The 27,254-nt window shown below is 47.1% G+C and overlaps 3 pseudogenes across 1 annotated transcript in view; 2 read left to right on the top strand and 1 right to left on the bottom strand.

Moving 5' to 3' along the window:
- The window catches only part of LOC118374468 (potassium channel subfamily T member 2-like), a 104,871-nt pseudogene extending 90,063 nt beyond the window's left edge, over window positions 1-14,808 (top strand). Inside the window, exons 22-30 of the transcript XR_008088832.1 lie at window positions 2,713-2,784; window positions 3,722-3,856; window positions 4,035-4,146; window positions 6,956-7,057; window positions 7,188-7,271; window positions 12,418-12,546; window positions 12,731-13,076; window positions 13,297-13,381; window positions 13,644-14,808. The product of XR_008088832.1 is annotated as a potassium channel subfamily T member 2-like (transcript). The remainder of the gene's footprint in view (window positions 1-2,712; window positions 2,785-3,721; window positions 3,857-4,034; window positions 4,147-6,955; window positions 7,058-7,187; window positions 7,272-12,417; window positions 12,547-12,730; window positions 13,077-13,296; window positions 13,382-13,643) is intronic.
- A 3,954-nt stretch (window positions 14,809-18,762) lies between these two features.
- On the top strand, window positions 18,763-22,962 carry LOC118384735 (uncharacterized; annotated as a pseudogene).
- On the bottom strand, window positions 22,872-26,771 carry LOC118384732 (E3 ubiquitin-protein ligase TRIM35-like; annotated as a pseudogene).
- Between the last annotated feature and the right edge of the window lie 483 nt (window positions 26,772-27,254).

Genomic DNA, 27,254 nt, shown 5'->3' with positions numbered 1-27,254 from the left:
GCGTAACCACACTGTAGGTGGAGCATAGAGAGACTTGTCCTGGAGAGGCCCTCTTTAAACACACTGTCAGGGAAGAAGGGATGGTCTCATTTTAAGAGTCCCATTAACATAATTTACTGTATGAAAATGCCTGTGTTTCAAGAGTTTATGGGCACTCTGCAGTGCACTGTGCACATAATATGAAATATTACTGTGGTTTGTCCTGGTGCAAAACCCCAATATGGGCATATTAAAGTAGAATCCAATAAAAGGAGAGTAAAAGCTGAGTCATGGCCGTGTAGCGCTTTGCTCTCCCACTGTTCTCTGCACACAGCAGCCAGGACTTTATATTTCAAATCAAAATCAGAAATCAAGTCACATTTTATTTGTCACAGGTGAAATGCTTACTTACTACAAGCCCTTCGCCAACAATGCAGTTCAAGAAACAGAGTTAAGAAAAGATTGACTAAATAAACTAAAGTAAAACATTTAATAAAAAGTAACACAATAAAATAACAACAACGAGGCTATATACAGGGGGTACCGGTACCGAGTCAATGTGGAGGCTATATACAGGGAGTACCGGTACCGAGTCAATGTGGAGGCTATATACAGGGGGTACCGGTACCGAGTCAATGTGGAGGCTATATACAGGGAGTACCGGTACCGAGTCAATGTGGAGGCTATATACAGGGGGTACCGGTACCGAGTCAATGTGGAGGCTATATACAGGGGTACCGGTACCGAGTCAATGTGGAGGCTATATACAGGGGTACCGGTACCGAGTCAATGTGGAGGCTATATACAGGGGGTACCGGTACCGAGTCAATGTGGAGGCTATATACAGGGGGTACCGGTACCGAGTCAATGTGGAGGCTATATACAGGGGGTACCGGTACCGAGTCAATGTGGAGGCTATATACAGGGGGTACTGGTACAGAGTCAATGTGGAGACTATATACAGGGGGTACCGGTACCGAGTCAATGTGGAGACTATATACAGGGGGTACCGGTACCGAGTCAATGTGGAGGCTATATACAGGGGGTACCGGTACCGAGTCAATGTGGAGGCTATATACAGGGGGTACCGGTACCGAGTCAATGTGGAGGCTATATACAGGGGGTACTGGTACAGAGTCAATGTGGAGACTATATACAGGGGGTACCGGTACCGAGTCAATGTGGAGACTATATACAGGGGGTACCGGTACCGAGTCAATGTGGAGGCTATATACAGGGGGTACCGGTACCGAGTCAATGTGGAGGCTATATACAGGGGGTACCGGTACCGAGTCAATGTGGAGGCTATATACAGGGGGTACCGGTACAGAGTCAATGTGGAGACTATATACAGGGGGTACCGGTACCGAGTCAATGTGGAGGTTATATACAGGGGGTACCGGTACCGAGTCAATGTGGAGGCTATATACAGGGGGTACTGGTACAGAGTCAATGTGGAGACTATATACAGGGGGTACCGGTACCGAGTCAATGTGGAGGCGATATACAGGGGGTACCGGTACCGAGTCAATGTGGAGGCTATATACAGGGGGTACCGGTACCGAGTCAATGTGGAGGCGATATACAGGGGGTACCGGTACCGAGTCAATGTGGAGGCTATATACAGGGGGTACCGGTACCGAGTCAATGTGGAGGCTATATACAGGGGGTACCAGTACCGAGTCAATGTGCGGGGGTACCGGTTAGTCGAGGTCATTTGTAGGTAGGGGTGAAGTGACTATACATAGATAATAGAATCTATGACTTGTGTGGCTGGAGTCTTTGACAATATTTTGGGCCTTCCTCTGACACCACGAGTATATAGGTCCTGGATGGCAGGAAGCTTGGCTCCATTGATGTACTGGGCCGTTTGCACTACCCTCTGTAGCGCCTTACGGTCAGATGCCGAGCAGTTGACATACCAGGCGGTGATGCAACCGGTCTGTTCTCTCTGCTACAGCACGGCAAGCGGTACCGGAGCGCCAAGTTTAGGTCCAAAAGGTTACTTAACAGCAGCTTCTACCCCCAAACCATAAGACTGCTGAACAATTCATCAAATAGCCACCCGGACTATTTCCATTGACACCCTCCTTTGTTTTTACACTGCTGCTACTCTCAATTATTTATCTAAACACAGTCACTTTACCTCTACCTACATGTACTAATGATCTGAATTCCATTGACTAACCTGTGTCCCCACACATTGACCCTGCAAACAGCCTTGTTACTCTTATTTTATTGTTGCTCTTTTATTATTTTGTACTTCAGTTTATTTAGTAAATACTTTCTAACACTTATGTTTCTTCAAACTGCGTTGTTGATTAAAGGGCTTGTAAGTCAGCATTTCATTGTAAGGTCCAGCCACCCTATTCATAGACTATCCTCTCTGCTACCGCACGGCAAGTGGTACCGGAAGACTAGGTCCAAGTCTAGGTCCCTGTTGTATTCGGTGAATGTGACAAATAACATTTGATTTGATTTGATTGGGGGTTCTCTAGTAGCCTGGTTCCCAGATCTGTTTGTGCTGTCTTGCCAACTCCTATGGTGATTGACGCATGACAATAATAAGAGATAATGAGAGTCACAGGAGTTGGCAAGACAACACAAACGGATCTGGGACTCATGCTACTTCTCTATCTCTACCACTGCAGGGAGCCTGTTTATTTGTTGTGGTAGGTGTAGTTTGTGCTGTATGGGTCTCCTGGTAATCCATATGTGTTGTGATTGATTCAGACCCGAGCCAGACTTCCTGGAGGCTATCTGCTGGTTCCCCATGGTGTTCTACACAGTGGGCTCCATTGACAAGTAAGAGAATCCTCCTCAGTACCCTGGTGTCATCATCTGCTTTTCACTCCTACTCTACTTCTTTTCCTCTACTGCTAATTCATACTGGAGCAGCTACACACCCAGAAGCTGTATATGGCTTGACTTTGTTCTGTACTGTATATCACATCAGTTTGTCAATCCTGCTCACTGCTATTTCTCTGTATATGGACAATGTCAGTTCTGTTCCAATCTTTCTGTCTCAAGACATAAATTCTATAATCCCAAGCCCCTTTCTCTTCCCCCTCCCTCTCTCTTTCCCCCTCCCTCTCTCTTTCCCCCTCCCTCTCTCTTTCCCCCTCCCTGTCTCCTTCCCCCTCCCTGTCTCTTTCTCCCTCCCTCTCTCTTCCTCCCTCTCTCTCTCTTCCCTCTCCCTCTCTCTTCCCCCTCCCTCTCTCTTTCTCCCTCCCTCTCTTTCTCCCTCCCTCTCTCTTTCTCCCTCCCTCTCTCTTTTTCCCCCTCCCTTTCTCTCTTTCCCCCTCCCTCTCTCTCTCTTCCCCCTCCCTGTCTCTTTCCCCCTCCCTCTCTCTTTCTCCCTCCCTCTCTCTTTCCCCCTCCCTCTCTCTTTCTCCCTCCCTCCCTCTCTCTTTCCCCTCCCTCTCTCTCCCCCCCCCCTCTCTCTTTCCCCCTCCCTCTCTCTTTCTTCCTCGCTCTCTCTTTCTCCCTCGCTCTCTCTTTCCCTCTCCCTCTCTCTTTCCCCCTCCCTCTCTCTTTCTCCCTCCCTCTCTCTTTCTCCCTCGTTCTCTCTTTCCCCCTCCCTGTCTCTTCCCCCCCTCTCTCTTTCCCCCTCCCTCTCTCTTCCCCCCTCCCTCTCTCTTTCTCCCTCCCTCTTGCTTTCTCCCTCCCTCTCTCTTCCTCCCTCCCTCTCTCTTTCTCCCTCCCTCTCTCTTTCTCCCTCCCTCTCTCTTTCTCCTTCTAGCCTGGACAGTCTGCTGCGTTGTGGGGTGACGTTTGCTGACACCATGGTGGTGGTTGACAAGGAGAGCTCCATGATCGCTGAGGAGGACTACATGGCCGACGCCAAGACCATAGTCAACGTCCAGACCCTCTTTAGGTGGGCTGCTCAGCCATACACATCCATTATACATCCACCACACCATACCATCCTGCACAATACCATCCTGCACCATCCTACCATCCAACAGTTGTTTGTGTGCGTTCATAGATATCTGCATTCAGCAAGCACTCTATGTCTAAGAATTTGATTGTGTCTCTTTCCTCTGTCCTCCCAGACTGTTCCCAGCCCTCAGCATCATCACTGAGCTCACCCACCCAGCCAACATGCGCTTCATGCAGTTCAAAGTCAAAGACCACTACTCCCTGGCTCTCTCCAAGCTGGAGAAGGTAACATTGTATTATGGTACTCTCTGTGGTGAGTCGGACCATCCTAGTCAGATCATCTAATGATGTGGGATTGTCAAAAGGAAGTGGTACTCCATTATTGTAATGCTTTTCCATTTCCCTGTCCCTCTCTCTTCCTGTCTCTCTCGTTCTCTTCCTGTCTCTCTCTTCCTGTCTCTCTTCACTAGTTACCCTTTTCTTGTGGCAACGGGTCACAAATCTTGCTGCTGTAATGACACACTGTGTTATTTCACCTAGTAGATATGGGAGTTTATCAAAATTGGGTTTGTTTTGGAATTATTTGTGGATCTGTGTGATCTGAGGGAAATATTTATCTCTAATATGGTCATACATTGGGCAGGAGGTTAGGAAGTGCAGCTCAGTTTCCTCCTCATTTTGTGGGCAGTGAGCACATAGCCTGTCTTCTCTTGAGAGCCATGTCTCCATACAGCAGCCTTTCTCAATAGTAAGGCTATGCTCACTGAGTCTGTACATAGTCAAAGCTTTCCTTAATTTTGGGTCAGTCACAGTGGTCAGGTATTCTGCCACGGTGTACTCTCTGTTTTGAGCCAAATAGCATTCTAGTTTGCTCTGTTTTTTTGTTAATTCTTTCCAATGTGTCAAGTAATTATCTTTTTGTTTGCTCATGATTTGGTTGGGTCTAATTGTGTTGCTGTCCTGGGGCTCTGTGGGGTGGACCAGCTTGCTTAGGGGACTCTTCTCCAGGTTAATCTCTCTGTAATCACTTCCTTTTAGGTGGTTGTGGAATTGAATGGCTCTTTTCTCTCTCTCTCCCTGTTTCTCTCTCCCTATCTCTCTCCCTGTCTTTCTCTCTCCCTGTCTTTCTCTCTCCCTGTCACCCTCTCCCTGTCTTTCTCTCTCCCTGTCACCCTCTCCCTGTCTTTCTCTCTCCCTGTCACCCTCTCCCTGTCTTTCTCTCTCCCTGTCACCCTCTCCCTGTCTTTCTCTCTCCCTGTCTTTCTCTCTCCCTGTCACCCTCTCCCTGTCTTTCTCTCTCCCTGTCTTTCTCTCTCCCTGTCACCCTCTCCCTGTCTTTCTCTCTCCCTATCTTTCTCTCTCCCTGTCACCCTCTCCCTGTCTTTCTCTCTCCCTGTCTTTCTCTCTCCCTGTCACCATCTCCCTGTCTTTCTCTCTTCCTTTCTCTCTCCCTGTCACCCTCTCCCTGTCTTTCTCTCTCCCGGTCTTTCTCTCTCCCTGTCTTTCTCTCTCCCTGTCTTTCTCTCTCCCTTTCTCTCTTCCTGTCTTTCTCTCTCCCGGTCTTTCTCTCTCCCTGTCTTTCTCACTCCCTGTCTTTCTCTCTCCCTGTCTTTCTCTCTCCCTGTCTTTCTCTCTCCCTGTCTTTCTCTCTCCCTGTCTTTCTCTCTCCCTGTCTTTCTCTCTCCCTATCTCTCTCCCTGTCTTTCTCTCTCCCGGTCTTTCTCTCTCCCTATCTCTCTCCCTGTCTTTCTCTCTCCCTATCTCTCTCCCTGTCTTTCTCTCTCCCTATCTCTCTCCCTGTCTTTCTCTCTCCCGGTCTTTCTCTCTCCCTATCTCTCTCCCTGTCTTTCTCTCTCCCTATCTCTCTCCCTGTCTTTCTCTCTCCCTATCTCTCTCTCCCTGTCTTTCTCTCTCCCGGTCTTTCTCTCTCCCTATCTCTCTCCCTGTCTTTCTCTCTCCCTATCTCTCTCCCTGTCTTTCTCTCTCCCGGTCTTTCTCTCTCCCTGTCTTTCTCTCTCCCTATCTCTCTCCCGGTCTTTCTCTCTCCCTATCTCTCTCCCTGTCTATCTCTCTCCCTGTCTTTCTCTCTCCCGGTCTTTCTCTCTCCCTGAATTTCTCTCTCCCTATCTCTCTCCCGGTCTTTCTCTCTCCCTATCTCTCTCCCTGTCTTTCTCTCTCCCGGTCTTTCTCTCTCCCTGTCTTTCTCTCTCCCTATCTCTCTCCCTGTCTTTCTCTCTCCCTATCTCTCTCCCGGTCTTTCTCTCTCCCTATCTCTCTCCCTGTCTATCTCTCTCCCTGTCTTTCTCTCTCCCGGTCTTTCTCTCTCCCTGTCTTTCTCTCTCCCTATCTCTCTCCCGGTCTTTCTCTCTCCCTATCTCTCTCCCTGTCTTTCTCTCTCCCGGTCTTTCTCTCTCCCTGTCTTTCTCTCTCCCTATCTCTCTCCCGGTCTTTCTCTCTCCCTATCTCTCTCCCTGTCTATCTCTCTCTCTGTCTTTCTCTCTCCCGGTCTTTCTCTCTCCCTGTCTTTCTCTCTCCCTATCTCTCTCCCTGTCTTTCTCTCTCCCTATCTCTCTCCCTGTCTTTCTCTCTCCCTGTCTTTCTCTCTCCCTATCTCTCTCCCTGTCTTTCTCTCTCCCGGTCTTTCTCTCTCCCTGTCTTTCTCTCTCCCTATCTCTCTCCCGGTCTTTCTCTCTCCCTATCTCTCTCCCTGTCTTTCTCTCTCCCTGTCTTTCTCTCTCCCTATCTCTCTCCCGGTCTTTCTCTCTCCCTATCTCTCTCCCTGTCTTTCTCTCTCCCGGTCTTTCTCTCTCCCTGTCTTTCTCTCTCCCTATCTCTCTCCCGGTCTTTCTCTCTCCCTATCTCTCTCCCTGTCTTTCTCTCTCCCGGTCTTTCTCTCTCCCGGTCTTTCTCTCTCCCTATCTCTCTCCCGGTCTTTCTCTCTCCCTATCTCTCTCCCTGTCTATCTCTCTCCCTGTCATTCTCTCTCCCGGTCTTTCTCTCTCCCTGTCTTTCTCTCTCCCGGTCTTTCTCTCTCCCTGTCTTTCTCCCTATCTCTCTCCCTGTTTTCTTATTCCTGTGTATGGTGATCTGATAGAAAGAGAGAGAGATGGGCTCCAACCTGGTCTTCATGTTTCGTCTACCCTTCGCTGCTGGCAAGGTGTTCAGTGTCAGCATGCTGGATACTCTACTGTATCAGGTTAGTCTAAACTCTCACCCCAGGACAGCAATATTTCAAAACTCAGTCTACAATATTTATATATATTTGTATTTGTATTGCCCCTTTATTACTCAATGACCCTCTGTTGTTTGTTGTGTGTTCCCAACAGTCCTTTGTGAAGGACTACATGATTTCCATCACCAGACTGTTGCTGGGACTAGACTCCATGCCTGGCTCAGGCTTCCTCTGTGCTGTGAGTAACTCATCTGCTCATGTCCTCAATAGTTATAATCAGAAAGCCATGAAATGTGATGATCAACAATATACTGTATAGTATACAGCCCTGCTTAGATTTTACTAAGCTTGAAGGGTCATTAGTGTAGCTGCCTGGTACTGAGGTTGAAGGAACATTAGTGTAGCTGCCTGGTACTGAGGTTGAAGGGACATTAGTGTAGATGCCTGGTACTGAGGTTGAAGGGACATTAGTGTAGATGCCTGGTACTGAGGTTGAAGGGACATTAGTGTAGATGCCTGGTACTGAGGTTGAAGGGATATTAGTGTAGATGCCTGGTACTGAGGTTGAAGGGACATTAGTGTAGATGCCTGGTACTGAGGTTGAAGGGACATTAGTGTAGATGCCTGGTACTGAGGTTGAAGGGACATTAGTGTAGATGCCTGGTACTGAGGTTGAAGGGACATTAGTGTAGCTGCTTGGTACTGAGGTTGAAGGAACATTAGTGTAGCTGCCTGGTACTGAGGTTGAAGGGACATTAGTGTAGCTGCCTGGTACTGAGGTTGAAGGAACATTAGTGTAGCTGCCTGGTACTGAGGTTGAAGGAACATTAGTGTAGATGCCTGGTACTGAGGTTGAAGGAACATTAGTGTAGCTGCCTGGTACTGAGGTTGAAGGAACATTAGTGTAGCTGCCTGGTACTGAGGTTGAAGGAACATTAGTGTAGCTGCCTGGTACTGAGGTTGAAGGAACATTAGTGTAGCTGCCTGGTACTGAGGTTGAAGGAACATTAGTGTAGCTGCCTGGTACTGAGGTTGAAGGGACATTAGTGTAGCTGCCTGGTACTGAGGTTGAAGGGACATTAGTGTAGCTGCCTGGTACTGAGGTTGAAGGAACATTAGTGTAGCTGCCTGGTACTGAGGTTGAAGGAACATTAGTGTAGATGCCTGGTACTGAGGTTGAAGGAACATTAGTGTAGCTGCCTGGTACTGAGGTTGAAGGAACTTTAGTGTAGCTGCTTGGTACTGAGGTTGAAGGGACATTAGTGTAGCTGCTTGGTACTGAGGTTGAAGGAACATTAGTGTAGCTGCCTGGTACTGAGGTTGAAGGGACATTAGTGTAGCTGCCTGGTACTGAGGTTGAATGGATATTAGTGTAGATGCCTGGTACTGGGGTTGAAGGGACATTAGTGTAGATGCCTGGTACTGAGGTTGAAGGGACATTAGTGTAGATGCCTGGTACTGAGGTTGAAGGGACATTAGTGTAGCTGCCTGGTACTGAGGTTGAAGGGACATTAGTGTAGATGCCTGGTACTGAGGTTGAAGGGACATTAGTGTAGATGCCTGGTACTGAGGTTGAAGGGACATTAGTGTAGATGCCTGGTACTGAGGTTGAAGGGACATTAGTGTAGCTGCTTGGTACTGAGGTTGAAGGAACATTGGTGTAGCTGCTTGGTACTGAGGTTGAAGGGACATTAGTGTAGATGCCTGGTACTGAGGTTGAAGGGACATTAGTGTAGATGCCTGGTACTGAGGTTGAAGGGACATTAGTGTAGCTGCCTGGTACTGAGGTTGAAGGAACATTAGTGTAGCTGCCTGGTACTGAGGTTGAAGGGACATTAGTGTAGATGCCTGGTACTGAGGTTGAAGGGACATTAGTGTAGATGCCTGGTACTGAGGTTGAAGGGACATTAGTGTAGATGCCTGGTACTGAGGTTGAAGGGACATTAGTGTAGATGCCTGGTACTGAGGTTGAAGGGACATTAGTGTAGCTGCCTGGTACTGAGGTTGAAGGAACATTAGTGTAGCTGCTTGGTACTGAGGTTGAAGGGACATTAGTGTAGCTGCCTGGTACTGAGGTTGAAGGGACATTAGTGTAGATGCCTGGTACTGAGGTTGAAGGAACATTAGTGTAGATGCTTGGTACTGAGGTTGAAGGGACATTAGTGTAGATGCCTGGTACTGAGGTTGAAGGGACATTAGTGTAGCTGCCTGGTACTGAGGTTGAAGGAACATTAGTGTAGCTGCCTGGTACTGAGGTTGAAGGGACATTAGTGTAGCTGCCTGGTACTGAGGTTGAAGGGACATTAGTGTAGATGCCTGGTACTGAGGTTGAAGGAACATTAGTGTGGCTGCCTGGTACTGAGGTTGAAGGAACATTAGTGTGGCTGCCTGGTACTGAGGTTGAAGGGACATTAGTGTGGCTGCCTGGTACTGAGGTTGAAGGGACATTAGTGTAGATGCCTGGTACTGAGGTTGAAGGGACATTAGTGTGGCTGCCTGGTACTGAGGTTGAAGGAACATTAGTGTAGCTGCCTGGTACTGAGGTTGAAGGGACATTAGTGTAGCTGCCTGGTACTGAGGTTGAAGGAACATTAGTGTAGCTGCCTGGTACTGAGGTTGAAGGAACATTAGTGTAGCTGCCTGGTACTGAGGTTGAAGGAACATTAGTGTAGCTGCCTGGTACTGAGGTTGAAGGGACATTAGTGTAGCTGCCTGGTACTGAGGTTGAAGGGACATTAGTGTAGCTGCCTGGTACTGAGGTTGAAGGGACATTAGTGTAGATGCCTGGTACTGAGGTTGAAGGAACATTAGTGTAGCTGCCTGGTACTGAGGTTGAAGGGACATTAGTGTAGCTGCCTGGTACTGAGGTTGAAGGAACATTAGTGTAGCTGCTTGGTACTGAGGTTGAAGGAACATTAGTGTAGCTGCCTGGTACTGAGGTTGAAGGAACATTAGTGTAGCTGCCTGGTACTGAGGTTGAAGGGACATTAGTGTAGCTGCCTGGTACTGAGGTTGAAGGAACATTAGTGTAGCTGCCTGGTACTGAGGTTGAAGGGACATTAGTGTAGCTGCCTGGTACTGAGGTTGAAGGAACATTAGTGTAGATGCCTGGTACTGAGGTTGAAGGGACATTAGTGTAGCTGCCTGGTACTGAGGTTGAAGGAACATTAGTGTAGCTGCCTGGTACTGAGGTTGAAGGGACATTAGTGTAGCTGCTTGGTACTGAGGTTGAAGGAACATTAGTGTAGCTGCCTGGTACTGAGGTTGAAGGGACATTAGTGTAGCTGCCTGGTACTGAGGTTGAAGGGATATTAGTGTAGATGCCTGGTACTGAGGTTGAAGGGACATTAGTGTAGATGCCTGGTACTGAGGTTGAAGGGACATTAGTGTAGCTGCCTGGTACTGAGGTTGAAGGAACATTAGTGTAGCTGCCTGGTACTGAGGTTGAAGGGACATTAGTGTAGCTGCCTGGTACTGAGGTTGAAGGGACATTAGTGTAGATGCCTGGTACTGAGGTTGAAGGGACATTAGTGTAGATGCCTGGTACTGAGGTTGAAGGGACATTAGTGTAGCTGCCTGGTACTGAGGTTGAAGGAACATTAGTGTAGCTGCCTGGTACTGAGGTTGAAGGAACATTAGTGTAGCTGCTTGGTACTGAGGTTGAAGGGACATTAGTGTAGCTGCCTGGTACTGAGGTTGAAGGGACATTAGTGTAGATGCTTGGTACTGAGGTTGAAGGAACATTAGTGTAGATGCTTGGTACTGAGGTTGAAGGGACATTAGTGTAGATGCCTGGTACTGAGGTTGAAGGGACATTAGTGTAGCTGCCTGGTACTGAGGTTGAAGGAACATTAGTGTAGCTGCTTGGTACTGAGGTTGAAGGGACATTAGTGTAGCTGCCTGGTACTGAGGTTGAAGGAACATTAGTGTAGCTGCTTGGTACTGAGGTTGAAGGGACATTAGTGTAGATGCCTGGTACTGAGGTTGAAGGAACATTAGTGTAGCTGCTTGGTACTGAGGTTGAAGGGACATTAGTGTCGCTGCCTGGTACTGAGGTTGAATGGACATTAGTGTAGCTGCCTGGTACTGAGGTTGAAGGAACATTAGTGTAGCTGCCTGGTACTGAGGTTGAAGGAACATTAGTGTAGATGCCTGGTACTGAGGTTGAAGGGACATTAGTGTAGATGCCTGGTACTGAGGTTGAAGGAACATTAGTGTAGCTGCCTGGTACTGAGGTTGAAGGGACATTAGTGTAGCTGCCTGGTACTGAGGTTGAAGGAACATTAGTGTAGATGCCTGGTACTGAGGTTGAAGGGTCATTAGTGTAGCTGCCTGGTACTGAGGTTGAAGGAACATTAGTGTAGATGCCTGGTACTGAGGTTGAAGGGACATTAGTGTAGCTGCCTGGTACTGAGGTTGAAGGAACATTAGTGTAGCTGCCTGGTACTGAGGTTGAAGGAACATTAGTGTAGATGCCTGGTACTGAGGTTGAAGGAACATTAGTGTAGACGCCTGGTACTGAGGTTGAAGGAACATTAGTGTAGCTGCCTGGTACTGAGGTTGAAGGAACATTAGTGTAGCTGCCTGGTACTGAGGTTGAAGGAACATTAGTGTAGATGCCTGGTACTGAGGTTGAAGGGACATTAGTGTAGATGCCTGGTACTGAGGTTGAAGGGACATTAGTGTAGCTGCCTGGTACTGAGGTTGAAGGAACATTAGTGTAGATGCCTGGTACTGAGGTTGAAGGGACATTAGTGTAGCTGCCTGGTACTGAGGTTGAAGGAACATTAGTGTAGATGCCTGGTACTGAGGTTGAAGGGACATTAGTGTAGCTGCCTGGTACTGAGGTTGAAGGGACATTAGTGTAGCTGCCTGGTACTGAGGTTGAAGGAACATTAGTGTAGATGCCTGGTACTGAGGTTGAAGGGACATTAGTGTAGCTGCCTGGTACTGAGGTTGAAGGAACATTAGTGTAGATGCCTGGTACTGAGGTTGAAGGGACATTAGTGTCGATGCTTGGTACTGAGGTTGAAGGGACATTAGTGTAGCTTCCTGGTACTGAGGTTGAAGGGACATTAGTGTAGCTTCCTGGTACTGAGGTTGAAGGGACATTAGTGTAGATGCTTGGTACTGAGGTTGAAGGGACATTAGTGTAGCTTCCTGGTACTGAGGTTGAAGGAACATTAGTGTAGCTGCTTGGTACTGAGGTTGAAGGGATATTAGTGTAGATGCCTGGTACTGAGGTTGAAGGGACATTAGTGTAGCTGCCTGGTACTGAGGTTGAAGGGACATTAGTGTAGCTGCCTGGTACTGAGGTTGAAGGGGTATTAATGTAGCTGCCTGGAACTGAGGATGATGAAGGTGGGGTGTTTGGGGTCTCATAGATGAAGATCACTGAGGAGGACCTGTGGATCCGCACCTATGGTCGACTCTACCAGAAACTGTGCTCCTCCACTGGTGACATCCCCATCGGCATCTACCGCACTGAAGCCCAAAAGTTACCAGTCTCTGAGGTACCTGTCTGGACAGATCATCATTTACAGGAGTCAATGACACCAAGCTGTACATCATCATGATGTTTTAGTGATAAAACATCAACACCCAGAATAAAAACTCAACTCACTCAATAACAACTCACAATAGAAACAGCTGCTGCTTGATATTGGTCTGAGCTGTGTGTGTGTGTCTCTCTCTCAGTCCCAGGTGTCCATCACAGTGGAGGACTACGAGGACACCAGAGAGCCCAGAGAGCCCCTGCTGTCCCGGAGGGGTCCCCACCGCAACTCCACCTCTTCCGAGCCCCCCTCCTCTTCCTCCCACTCCTCGGACCACCCCCTCCTCCGGCGGAAGAGCATGCAGTGGGCCAGAAGGCTAAGCAGGAAGGGGGGTCGGGGGCCCAGTGGGTCGAAGGGGGCCACAGGAAGCGCTGCAGAGAGGATCAGCCAGCAGAGACTGACCCTGTTCAGACGCTCTGAGAGACAGGAGCTCAACTCTCTGGTCCGCACACGCATGAAACACCTGGGCCTCTCAGCCACAGGATTCAGTGAGTACTGTTAGATATGTTCTGAGGGGTGGATGTGTGGTCATGTAGCACTGCACTGTGTCTGCCTAATGGAAAATAACTGTTTGTTCATAGCTTTGTGTTTTCCTCCACTATTTTTTTGTTGTCAACATTACTAAGGAACAACTTAATTGGTATCATTTGAGTTCCTGTGACATGTCATGTTTATTTCCTGTCTTGTGGTGTGTACTTCCTGTGTCAGATGGGATGACGGACCAGGGCAACAGGTTGTCTTACATCCTCATCAACCCCTCTCCTGACACCAGGCTGGAGCTGCACGATGTGGTGTGAGTACACAATATCCTGATGGCTCAGTCAAATCACACATCATCAGAAGGCAATTTCACACAATTTCACTCAATATACTGGTCCAACTTAAATTAAATCTTGCACATTCACTCAGGAAGAAATCACTAAAGTTAAGTGGGTAAATCTTCATAACAAAAGCCTGCAGGTATAATGGTTTATAACTTGTTATAAGAACGTATAAGCATTTGTTAAATGTATTATTCATCTAAGTGTGTCTTGGTGTGTGTGTCCCATGTCCAGGTACTTGATCAGACCAGACCCTCTGTCTCTGTTGCCTAACCAGGGGGGCACTAGGAAGGTCAGCAACAGCCGCTCCGAGGGCCACAGGTTCGACACACAGAACAGCACCCATTTATGAGCATAGACAACAGAACTAAGCAGCAGAGTGTGAGTGGAGAAAGAAATGAGAGAGAGAGACAGAGAGAGAGCGAGGGAGAGAAAGAGGGAGAGAAACAGAGAAAGAGAGAGGGGGATATTCTATCGGGAAGGACACATGTTCCACATCTACTCTGAACAGACAGTCACAGCTGTCACTTGTTTTGTATTCGGAAACTCTCAAATGCATGGACCTTTTCTACAAACTGGTTTGTTTCATTTATGCACCGTTTCATTTTTGAAGTGGAGAGCTGGGGACACAGAAGTGCATTCAATGACCTTGTATTTGTATTTATGTATGTGCATGTACTGTATGTATGTTATGAGCCAGACACTGACATTTATATCTGGACAGCCAAAGGAACACATTTCCAAATGACTGTTATTTTTCTGTCTCTATGTGGTTGTGTGTGTCGAGGTGATTGCAGCTGAGCCAACAGTATGCTGATCTGGGGTTTCATGAATATGTTCTGTACCTTTTTATCTGATCCTACTGTTACTTTAACTCTCCGTCAGTTCCCACATTCATCTTTTAGCTCACCAGCAGCAGAGGAAGCCAAAGAGCAGTGATCACCTGTCAATTTCCACAATTAGAGAGCTAGCAGGCAGACACTAATGCTGGATGATCTATAACACCATTTACTGTCTTCAGAAAGAAAGGGAAAAGCTTTGAAGGAGTGACCCAGTTTACTGATTCATGTAACTTTATGGATAGTTCCAAATGGCCAAGGCCAGTTTTTGTGTCTCTGTTAAGTTAGTTAGTTATTTAGTTAGTGTTTACCCTTCCCCACATCTCCTCAACCAGCTCGCTATTCTATTATTGTCATGCATGTTGGAGAGTCATGCATGTGGAGACCAAGATCTTGAAAGCCATGCGAATCTTTGTCTGAAACTCAGCAGAGGTTTTCAGAGATGGTGGCGCCACCATGTGGTGAGAATGCTGCTCAGCATCCATGCACTACAGTGCCCTCATTCAGTGCTGTTTCAACAGATATGGAAATATGTATATATTAAAGTTGCTATACATCTACTCTTTCAATGGCTCAGTTTGATTTCCAATTCATTTTCAAAGCTTTCATTATACTCTCACACTGTAGCCAGGCTTGGCTGCCCTGCCATCTTGTTCCCACAGTTATGGCTTGCTGTGATCATATGTTTGTATTGGTGCCAGTGTATCTTGTTCCCCCAGTTATTGCTTGCTGTGATCATATGTTTGTATTGGTGCCAGTGTATCTTGTTCCCCCAGTTATGGCTTGCTGTGATCATATGTTTGTATTGGTGCCAGTGTATCTTGTTCCCCCAGTTATGGCTTGCTGTGATCATATGTTTGTATTGGTGCCAGTGTATCTTGTTTCCCCCAGTTATGGCTTGCTGTGATCATATGTTTGTATTGGTGCCAGTGTATCTTGTTCCCCCAGTTATGGCTTGCTGTGATCATATGTTTGTATTGGTGCCAGTGTATCTTGTTCCCCCAGTTATGGCTTGCTGTGATCATATGTTTGTATTGGTGCCAGTGTATCTTGTTCCCCCAGTTATGGCTTGCTGTGATCATATGTTTGTATTGGTGCCAGTGTATCTTGTTCCCCCAGTTATGGCTTGCTGTGATCATATGTTTGTATTGGTGCCAGTCTGCTCTGAAGGCTATGCATATCAATAGAGGTGTTTTCCTAGCCTTATGAATCCCCTAATGGTCTGAATGCAGTCTCTGTTTAATTGGGAACATTGCCTTTACATTTGAACCGTCCTGTAACCCTGAACTTCTGTGATCACAGTTTTATAAACATATCAGAACATATACAGTGGGGAGAACATAGTTTATTTGATACACTGTATCGATTTTGCAGGTTTTCCTGCTTACAAAGTTTGTATTGGTCTGTATCTTTTATCAGTTATGTACACTTCAACTGTGATCAGACGGAATCTAAAACAAAAATCCAGAAAATCACATTGTAGGCTTTTTGTAATTAATTTGCATTTTATTGCATGACATAAGTATTTGATACATCAGTTATGGCTTGAACTTAATATTTGGAATAGGTGCCAGTGTATCTTGTTTGCACCCAGTTACAGTGATCATATGTTTGTAGTTCTTGACCAGTGTTTGCACACACTGCAGCAGGGATTTTGGCCTGCTGTCCTCCATACAGACCTTCTCCAGATCCTTCCCCAGGTTATGGGGCTGATCATATGTTTGTATTGGTACGGACTTTCATCTCCCTCCAAAAATGTTCTGATCATATGTTTCAGGTCTGGAGACTGGCTTGGCCACTCCAGGACCTTGAGATGCTTGCTGACGGACCCATATGTTTGGCTGTATGTTTGGGTCATTGTCATGCTGGAAGATCCAGCCACAACTCATCTTCAATGTTTTATTGGTGGAAGGAGGTTGTTGGCCAAGATCTATGGCTTGCATGGCCCCATCAATCCTTTGTATTGGTGCCAGTGTATCCTGTCCCCAGTTTGCAGAAAAGCATTGATCATAAGAATAATGTTTCCACCTCCATGCTCCACGGTTGGGATGGTGTTCATATGTTTGGGTTGTGCTCATCCTTCTTCTTCCTCCAAACACGGCGAGTGGAGTTGAGATCATATGTTTGTATTTGTCTCATCAGATCATGTTCTCCCATTCCTGCTTCTAGATCATCCAGATAGTCATTGTGCAAACTTCAGTTCGGACCTGGACATGCGCTGGCTGTGATCATATGGGGGTATTGGTGCTGCAGGATCTTTTAATCCATGATGGGTAGTGTGTTATATGGTTTTATTTGAGACTGTGGTCCCAGCTCTCTTCAGGTCATTGACCAGGTCCTGCCGTGAAGTTCTGGGCTGATCCCTCACCTTCCTCATGATCATGTTTGATGGTGCCAGTGAGATCTTGCATTGCCCCAGATGGGGTGATTGACTTCCATTTTTAATAATTGGTGCCACAGTTCTTGCCTTCTCACCAAGCTGCTTGCCTATTGTCCTGTAGCCCATCCCAGCCTTGTGCAGGTCTCAATGTTTTATCCCTGATGTCCTTACACAGCTCTCTGGTCTTGGCCATTGTGGAGAGGTTGGAGTCTGTTTGATTTGTGTCGACAGGTGTCTTTTATACAGGTATCATAGTTCAAACAGGTGCAGTTAATACAGGTAATGAGTGGAGAACAGGAGGGCTTCTTAAAGAAAAACTATCAGGTTTGTATTGGAGCCAGTGATCTTGTTTACTGTTTGATAGGTGATCAAATGTTTGTATGGTCATGCAATAAAATGCAAATGAATTATAAAAATCATACAATGTGATTTTCCTTTTTTTTTAGATTCCATCTCTTACAGTTGAAGTGTATCTGTGATAAAAAAATACAGCCTTTACATTTGAAGTAGGGAAAACCTGCAAAATCGTCAGTGTATCAAATACATGTTCTCCCCACTGTATATAATTATAAACAGGGTGGCTCGGGCCCTGAATGCTGATTGGCTGACAGCCATATAGACCGTATAGCATGGATATGACAAAACATTTATTTTTACTGCTCTAATTACGTTGGTAACCAGTTTATAATAGCAATAAGGCACCTCGGAGGTTTGTGGTATATGGCCAATATGCCATGGCTAAGGACTGTGTCCAGGCACTCCGCTTTTCGTCGTCCTTAAGAACAGCCCTTAGCCATATTATATTGGCCATATACCACACCTCCTCGGGCCTTATTGCTTAAATAGACCACCATTATATGTATTAGGGTTCCTTCACTTTCCATTAATCACACTGGTTCACATTGTCCTACTCTCACAGAAACCCACTGCCTTTACTATTATACTCTAACCTACTCACACACTCACAAACAAATATACAGTTGTTATTAATGACTCAATAGATTAGATTACTCCTGCAAGGAAACACACACTACCCTCTAACACAATAAATCCCTGTCATTGTGTGTGTGGCAGTAGTAGGATGATTAAGGATGTCACTGAGAGGGAAATCAGCCATATCACCTCCCATGAGCAGCGTCATCATGAGTCGTTCACCTCCCTCTAAGAACCACACTGCTGGCCCAAGTGCTTTGCACTTTTTATTTAACCTTTTCTTAACTAGGCAAGTCAGTTAAGAACACATTCTTATTTACAATGACAGCCTACCCCGGCCAAACCCTCCTCTAACCCGGACGACGCTGGGCTAAACCCTCCCCTAACCCGGACGACGCTGGGCCAAACCCTCCTCTAACCCGGACGACGCTGGGCTAAACCCTCCTCTAACCCGGCCGCTTTGGGACCCTCCCTAACCCGGATCACGCTGGGCCAAACCCTCCCTAACCCAGCGCTGGCCAAACCCTCCCTAACCCGGGTCGCTGGGTAACCCACCCCTAACTGAGATGCAGTGCCAAACCCTCCCTAACCCGGACGACGCTGGGCCAAACCCTCCCCTAAGGTGATGGCCAAACCCTTTAACCCGGACGACGCTGGGCCAAACCTCCCCTAACCCGGACGACGCTGGGCCAAACCCTCCCTTAACCCGGACGACGCTGGGCCAAACCCTCCCTTAACCCGGACGACGCTGGGCCAATTGTGCGCTGCCCTTTGGGACTCCCGATCACTGCCGGTTGTGATACAGCCCTGGATCAAACCAGGGTCTGTAGCAACGCCTCTAGCACTGAGATGCAGTACCTTAGACCGCTGCGCCACTCAGGAGATGGTTTGTCCGTGGGAAGCGTCCTCTCATCAGCTCCCTGAATCTGATCCACCTTCTGCTCCCAAAGCTGAGTTGTTTACATTACCTCATTCTATTGTTCGATGGACACACAGCTTTTAGCTGCAGTCCAGGCTGCGTCCCCATGCCTACTGTTGGCTTAGCCCTCATCACAGTTTACATTTCATTGAAATCCCACTGGGAAAGAATGTTGATTCAATGTCTATTGCCCAGCTGGTTCTATTTCATTTGCAACCATCAGGTATGGTATTAACATCCTTAATTTCCCATACACAACCCCTTCTGCCCATGGCACACACACGCACACACACACAACTCAACATACTACCTCATATACACAATCTAATGTGGACTGGGTGTGGTGAGGCTACAGAATAAACACTCAATGACAATAATTGACGTTATAAATGGGGTGAGAAGGCCGAACAGTCACACACTCCAGGTCGAGGTAGAGACTGAAACGAGAAGAAATGGCAGCTGAAGCATGCAGCGTCCTGATCACGGGGGCCAACCGAGGCCTGGGTTTGGAGATGGTTAACAGATGGTGGAGTCTCCCTGGCCGGTCCGCCAGTTATTAGCCTGCTGCCGAGACCTAGACGGGCTCAGAGCTGAGGTGAGAGCAGAGCTGCTGCTGCTGGAGCAGAGAGAGGAGATTATTCCATGTTGTTCCTGAGGGCAGAGCCATGTATTTAGAGAGTTGGGTCAACTTTTAGAATGTTGTATTTTGTTTTAATTCTAGACATTCAGTTACATAACATTTGATTTGATTTAAATAAGGCTATTGGTCACATACACACAGTATATTTAGCAGATGTTATTGCGGGTGTAGCAAAATGCTTGTGTTTCTAGCTCCAACAGTGCAGTAATATCTAACAATTCACAACAATACACACAAATCTAAAAGTAAAATAATCTAATTAAGAAAAATATAAATATCAGGATGAGCACTAGCTCTACTGGTCTTAAATCTCAAGGTGACAGTACAAGTTTTGTAAATTGAAACATATTCAATCCAATGTACCATGGCTTATTTTGTGAAACATTGACTAAAATACAGTAGAATAAATACAGTGATTCCATGTCTATATATATATGAGATAAGTAAAGCAGTAAGTAAACATTATTAAAGTGGCCAGTGATTCCATGTCTATGTATATAGTCTGCAGCCTCTAAGGTGCAGGGTTGAGAACTGTAGGTGCTGTCAGGTGTCCTTGAGGGCAGGCAGTGTGCCCCCAGTGATGTGTTAGGGCAGAACAGGCCACCCTCTGGAGAGCCCTGGTTGCTGTCCTTGGTGATCTTTTTGCCATACCAGGCGGTGATACAGCCAGATAATTATGAATCTTTAAAAGTTTGAGGGTCTTAGGGGCCAAGATTAATTTCTTCAGCCTCCTGAGGTTAAAGAGGTTCTGTTGCACTTTCTTCACCACACTGTCTGTGTGGGTGGACCATTTCAGATTGTCAGTGATGTGTATGGCGAGGATCTTGAAGCTTTCCACCTTCTCCACTGCGATCCCATCGATGTGGATAGGGGTGTGCTCCCTCTGCTGTTTCCTGAAGTCCACGATCAGCTCCTTCGTTTTGTTGACGTTGAGGGAGAGATTATTTTCCCGACACCACTCTGCCAGGGCCCTCACCTCCATGTTGGTAATCAGATCTTCTACTGTTGTGTGGTCTGCAAACTTGATTGAGTTGGAGGTGTGATTGTCCACGCACTAATGGGTGAACAGGGAGTACAGGAGGGAGCTGACCACGCACCCTTGTGGGACCCCTGTGTTGAAGATCAGTGAAGTGAAGATTTCCTAACTTCCCCACCTGGGGGCGGCCCGTCAGGAAGTCCAGGACCCAGTTGCACAGGGTGGGGTTCAGACCAGGGCCCCAAGCTTAATGATGAGCTTGGAGGGAACTATGGTATTGAAGGCTGAGCTATAGACAATGAACAGCATTCTTAGGTAGGTATTCCTCTTGTCCAGATGGGATAGGGCAGTGTATGGTGATTATTAAATATTCCCCATATTTTGTTAATAGGGCGCTCACATGGCTGCCTTAGAATGTTGAAATAGTGTCATGTAAATGCATAATAATGCACAAACCTCAATGGCCCAACTCTCTAAATACATGGCTCTGCTTGAAGGCAAACTCCACTGAATAAGGAAAACTCTACTGAGCAAAGATAGAAAATAATGCCTTCCTGGAGATGTATTTTCTGTGTCTAACCAACAATGTGTCCTTTGTGTTTAAGGGTCTGCGAGACCTGGCAAAGAAGCACCCCAATGTCATCACTGTCGTCCGTCTTGGTGAGTACTCGCTCTGTTCCATTCTTCTGTTTCTTCACGCTCTAGCACTAGGATTATTGAGCCTATTAATGGCACTGTTGTCAATCTCACCAGTCACAGAATGCACTTGTATAGCCTGTACTGTATGAATCACATGGCAGAGTGCCAGGTTACTCTGAGCTGGCCAGCTGGGATGTTAGACTGGATACTGGGGTTGACTAGCCCCAGATCTGTTTGTGCTTTCAGGACAATTACAGTTAGGGATGGCGAGACAGCACAAACAGATCTGGGTTTAGTCTAGCGGTTGACTGACAGACTTTTTCTCCTCTATGTCTGTCAGACGCCACAGACCCCTGCAGCATTAAGGAGTCAGCCAGTAGTCTGGTGGGGAAGGCTGGGCTCAACGTGCTAGTAAAGAACAAGTCGATGCTGACTCACAGCACCATGCAGACCACAAGAGGAAAACAGGCTGCATTCAACACCAACATCATGGGCCCTATGGACGTCTTAAAGTTAAGGTCAGAGAGCCAGAAAAACACATATACAAAGACGTTTTAGAGGACATTCAAAATGTATTTGTTTTTCCTAATGTCGGCAAACAAAAGGTGCAAAATACTGAAGAATGATTCATCATTTTTGTTTTCTCTGTTACCCTCATAAGGAGTTTCTGCTCTATCTGCAGTCAGCAGCCACAGCCAGTGGGAAACCAGGATTGTCCTGCAGTAAGCCAGCTGTGGTCAGCATTTCCAGCATGGTGGCCTCCATGGCAACCGTCAAGGAGATGTGTTCTTTCTTCCCTATGGCATCTCTCAAAGTGAACAGACCTCTGTTACCCTGCCTGTCATAACACAGCCTCTCACATCACATTATATTCCCTGTCGGGTTAGCCCAGCCATGTCAGTGGAGGCTGGTGTCAATTTAAATTGACGGACGGGCTCTTTGTAATGGCTGGAATGGAATACATGTCATGTGTCTGATGAGTTTGACCTTTTCATTCATTCCGTAGTCATGGCTCTACATCCAATCTATTGTCCTGTATCCTCTCCTCTTTAATAGCCTCCTTCCCTTCCTGCTCCTCCTTTCCTCTCCTCTCCTCTCCTCTCAGGCTGGTCTGCAAACATGCTGACGCTCTGCGCTACAGAAGAGTTCAGGAAGGATGAGATCCTGTTTGGCAGGACGGAGAAGGGGTGAGTCCTGCAGCTGGGCTGGGTCCGCACTGACATGGGCGGAGAACTGGGGCGAGGGGTGAGTCTGACTGGCAGGGCGGAGAAGGGGTGAGTCTGACTGGCAGGGCGGAGAAGGGGCGAGTCTGACTGGCAGGGTGGAGAAGGGGCAGGGTGGAGAGTCTGACTGGCAGGGCGGAGAAGGGGCGAGTCTGACTGGCAGGGCGGAGAAGGGGCGAGTCTGACTGGCAGGGCGGAGAAGGGGTGAGGACTGGCAGGGTGGAGAAGGGGTGAGTCTGACTGGCAGGGCGGAGAAGGGGTGGGCAGGGTGGAGAAGGGGTGAGTCTGACTGGCAGGGCGGAGAAGGGGTGAGTCTGACTGGCAGGGTGGAGAAGGGGTGAGTCTGACTGGCAGGGCAGAGAAGGGGTGGAGAGTCTGACTGGCAGGGCGGAGAAGGGGCGAGTCTGACTGGCAGGGTGCTTCTATTGAGTGCATTGACCTCAGGGTGGGAAAGGATGTAATGAACTATGTTTAAGCACCTTAGAGCAGCGTTGTCCCAGTAGTCCATCTGGAGCAGGAGTCAGAACCCAATAGTGGGTCGTGGCATAAGCCTACAACTGGGCTTTGGTCTGATATTCTGTTTTGATTATCTGGTGGGGTCAAGACAAAATTTGAAAGGCTTTGATTAGTCATGGCCCAATAAAAGTCTAATACCACTACTGCCACAGAGGCCGACCATGTATGTGTTTACTATGACCACCAGGGGGCGATCGATGCTCCAGGGAGTGTGGAAGGACTCCTGAGCGTGATGGACTCCCTTACTGAGAAACAGACTGGAGTCTTCCTGGACGATGAGGGAAAAGTCATGCCCTGGTAAACTCACTGGGTTGTACTGAACACTGGAGAACTCTGAACACAATATTTTATAATCGTTCTATAAAACTTCTATAGATATGCATCAAATAAACATGAGTAAAATCAAGTGGTATCCCACCCAAAGTTTATTCAATTGAGAAGGGGGAGAAAAAAAGAAAAAAAACTTTGGGGGCTTTTTTAAACAGGAATTGTAATATTCATTGTGTCGTATTGAATATCTTCATTCATCTCACACTTTACTACACATTCCATAACATGGCAAAAAAGCCAATGTCAAATGGAGTCTTTCGGTAATAATCAGGATCTAAAAGCCAATGTCAAATGGAGTCTTTCGGTAATAATCAGGATCTAAAAGCCAATGTCAAATGGAGTCTTTCGGTAATAATCAGGATCTAAAAGCCAATGTCAAATGGAGTCTTTCGGTAATAATCAGGATCTAAAAGCCAATGTCAAATGGAGTCTTTCGGTAATAATCAGGATCTAAAAGCCAATGTCAAATGGAGTCTTTCGGTAATAATCAGGATCTCATTTCTTCTATCAATAAAGTCAAGAGGCAATCAAAAAAATCTCTAAAAGATCTTACAAAATGTTTTCCACACACACCGTGCCAAACATTTCACTACGCCATTACCTATGTGTCTTGAGGCTGGATATGTGCCTTGGATGTACAGCTTCCACTCTCTTTGAATGGTGCCGTCAGAACCCCTCCTCATCACCAGGTGGCGCTGTTCCACACAGCCACTTTGACCGGGCAGATCTTCAGCGGGCCGGGGTTGTTGCCGTTGATGTTGGCTCCAGGGCAGAAGAAGGGGAACATCCTCTCAGTGAAGAAATCATTGAAGGTGTAGATAGACGTCATATTAACAGGGTTGGAGAAGTTCACCTCCCCAGACTCGTAATCCAGCTGCACCCTGACCCTCTTCAGCTCCCCTGTCAGTTTGAGAGGGGTGCGTGGCCGGGTCACGGCCATATACTCACCCTCACAGTGGGAGATCATCCACAAGCCACCCTCAGGGCAGCCTGAGATCCGGCCCTTCCTGTTAATGGACTCCTTGACCACACCCAGCATCCAGTCGTCCTTGTCCCCCACCTCTACCTCCCAGGCGTGGCAGCCGGTGGTGAAGCCCTCAGAGCCCAGGACGAACACGAAGTGGTCAAAACGCTCTGGGTTGTCTGGGAGCACCTGCACATGACCACTGTTGGTCACACTGGTCAGGTCCTTGTTCAGAGAGAGCCAGGAGTAGGCAGTGTTAGGATCCAGAGTCACAGGAGCTGGGAGATGGAGAAAAGGGCTTTAGTGATGGAAACAGTTTTAGAAAATATTTACAAGTTGTGGATCTAGTAATAAATGAATTAGCGTACATCTATACGAGTTAGTAGAAGTTCACTAGAACGTTAGTTAATGCAGTTATAGCTAGCTAGACACCCAACAAGCCAAAGACTGGAGCATAAACAGACTACTGTAGTCTTGCTATACATACTGTACTCCACCAGCCCCACCATCTTCTCCCAGACCTTGTACTTGAGGGAGCTGACATGCTTCGCCACGTTGATCATAGCACCGGAGATCTCCTCTGGACCCTTCTGAGGTATCACAGCTCTACAACAATATAACAGCCACTTAGTTCTAGTTGGAGTTTGGTACATTACATTATAAGGGTATTAGGTACTCAAGTCAAAACACTTACCTCTTCTTTGTGTTTCTGTAGTTCTGAAAATGGAACAAGACACATGTTTTGTAATTGTTTGTACTGTTAATACTGCTGGTTTATAAAAGTTCCTATTCTTCTTACCTGGAGGAAAAGAGCATCACTGGAGGCTATGTCATTATCAATAGCGATGATGGCATGAGAGAGGGTGAGGATGTCTGCCGTGATGCCCTCTGTCTTCTTCCTCATCAGATGTCTCTTCTGCTCATCTTCCTCCAGTAGAATAGCTATCCTGGATTCCTCCTCATTCTGAAGGAACTGCCTGAGCTGCTCAAACGCCTCTCTGATGTGATTCTCTGTCTGCTGGGTCTGGCTCTGGCCAAACAGGGAAAACGGGTCATAGGAGAGATACAATCTTATATATAACTCTAGAACAGAGACACACAAGTGCAGATATTTGTCAAAACACTGTTTTGGTAGGCAAGCCATTGACAACAAAGTCTCTTACAACCTAGACATGTCTGATTTCCGTGATAAATTCAATCAATTTAAAATAACTTTAATATCCCACAAGGGGAAATTGCTTGGTCAAACACCAGGCACTTTTACTGCTTGCTCAAATACAAGGCACAAAACATATTGACTGCTTTGTCCACATGAGGATATACTGTACACAAGTTATAAGACCATATTTTCAAGGGTTTGTTTTTCAAAGGCATTCCTCCAACTGTTTACAGACTAACAGTGTGTGAGCTAAACATCAGTCAGTGTTGTGTTGTGATCTGCTGATGTCCTACGGTTTCAGACACCCTGTTTGTTGATACCTTGATGTGCACAGTTGTGTCATCACACTCCTGCTTGGCTTCATAGAGGCCACGGAGGCTCTTCTTCAGAGGATCAATTCTTTCTTCATTTCTTCCTGAGGGAGGGAGCGGAGGGGGGGGAGAACGTTTTTAGAGATACCACTGTAAAGTGTGTAAGAGCGTCTGGAAGTTTAGCTCAAGCAAATCTAGCCAGGTAAACACGAACGTCAACGGCAGAGCCAAAGCTCATCGGAGGTCATAGGCTGCTGTTTAACCGTAATCAGGATATTTTGGTGATATTTTTTTGGGTGACACCATATTCTATGGTTTTTGGAGTACCGTCTGCAACTGCAGATGTTTACAATAGTTTATTCTGAATCGAGAATTAAAAAGTATCGCCAGGTAAGGGTTAGGTGAAACATTGCTGCCAGTGCTTTGCACTAGCATATGGTGTAACTGTGTAAGGAAGCATTCACATATCACCTTACAATGTGTAGTTTTTTTAAGTGTTTTTATCCAACTAGCAGATACAGTATCAATGGCTCTGGCTCCCTTTCGAAATGTCACTGTTGTGAAATGTGGCACATCAATAACAATCATGTTTCACAATAGTTATGTTTGATTGCTGACTGTACTGCTTCAAGTTTTATACTGGTGCTAAAACAAGCTGGATTAAGAATACATTTTCAAGGTAATATGGTCAATATAAAGTAGTATATCTGAATAAAAACTGAAATTAAAAGATTGACAGAATACAATATTTGCAACTCCATAAAAACTGAATGATATGAGACAAGCCATTCTAACCTTGAGCTCCTGGGCCCCCTCCTCCAGTGGGATCACACAGTGGCCCTGGTGCCTCTTAGACGTGTGACACACACAGCAGAGCACCTCGGCATCGTCCTGGCAGAACAGCTTCAGCACCTCCCCGTGTGTGTGGCACTTTGCCTCAGACTTCACTGGGACGCCCTTCTGTCTGGCCCCCGCCCACCTCGCCCTGGCTCCTCTGCTCCCTGAAGAAGGTATCGGCCACATTCTTCAGAGCCAGGCTCACTGTGGGCTCCGTCAGGGAACACTTCCTGCGGCACACTGGACACTCGCGCCTCGCCTTCTTCTGGTTCCAGAACTGCTGCAGGCAGGCCCGGCAGAAGCTGTGGGTGCACTTGAGCACCACAGGGTCCCTATAGATCTCGCAGCACACAGAGCAGGTTAGCTCATCCTCCAGCATGGAGCCCGAGTGAGAGGACACGGCCCTGGGCCGCAGAGCCATGACCACCTTGGGGCTCTGTAAGAACGAAGGTTTCCCAGGCTGGGAGGAAGCCCGTGGGCGCAGCGCCATGACTGGCTCCTGCACTGTAGCTAGAGACTACTGTGGTGTATTCCCTTTTCAGTGGAGGAAATATCTTTCAGCAGTGCTGTAGCATCTACTCTTTCCTGAGGAAAGCGCTCTGCCAGCTCTCTCACATCCAGGAACAGACACTGGACTGACAGCTAAGGACACACAACATAGTAAATGAGGGACATGAGATCACATCTTATAGGTGACCTGGACTTGTAGAACAGGTCCTGCTCCGCCCCCCAAGGGAAAAATGTCTTTAAAAGCCAAATCACGTCCCCTGGCCTCCTACATACTGTACCTGCCCACAACAGGATTCTAAGAAACTAGTCATTAGTTATTATGCCGAGCCCAACTGACTTCCCAGTCAGAGTCAGTCTGCCTGTTTCTGAGAAACAAGTGTCATGTGTGGGTAGAGCCTGGAGCAACAGGTGCTGCGGTGGGAGTAGGGTTAGGAGGCCTCCGACTGGCCACAAACTAGTTGAATCAACTTTGTTCCAACGTAATTTGTCAGTGTAATGTGACGTGGAATCTACATGGAAAATACATTGGATTTGAAAAAAGTCAAAGTAAACTGTTGTTTTGAGGGTGACATTTCAACCACAGGATTGCGTCACCATTGTAACAAATGTTTAACAGACAAATCTGCCCACAGATGTCAATTCATCATCTATTCCACGTTGGTTCACTGT

This window comes from Oncorhynchus keta, chromosome 32, assembly GCF_023373465.1.
Source record: "Oncorhynchus keta strain PuntledgeMale-10-30-2019 chromosome 32, Oket_V2, whole genome shotgun sequence".
NCBI lineage: Eukaryota > Metazoa > Chordata > Actinopteri > Salmoniformes > Salmonidae > Oncorhynchus > Oncorhynchus keta.
This window is presented reverse-complemented; position numbering and strand designations above follow the sequence as displayed.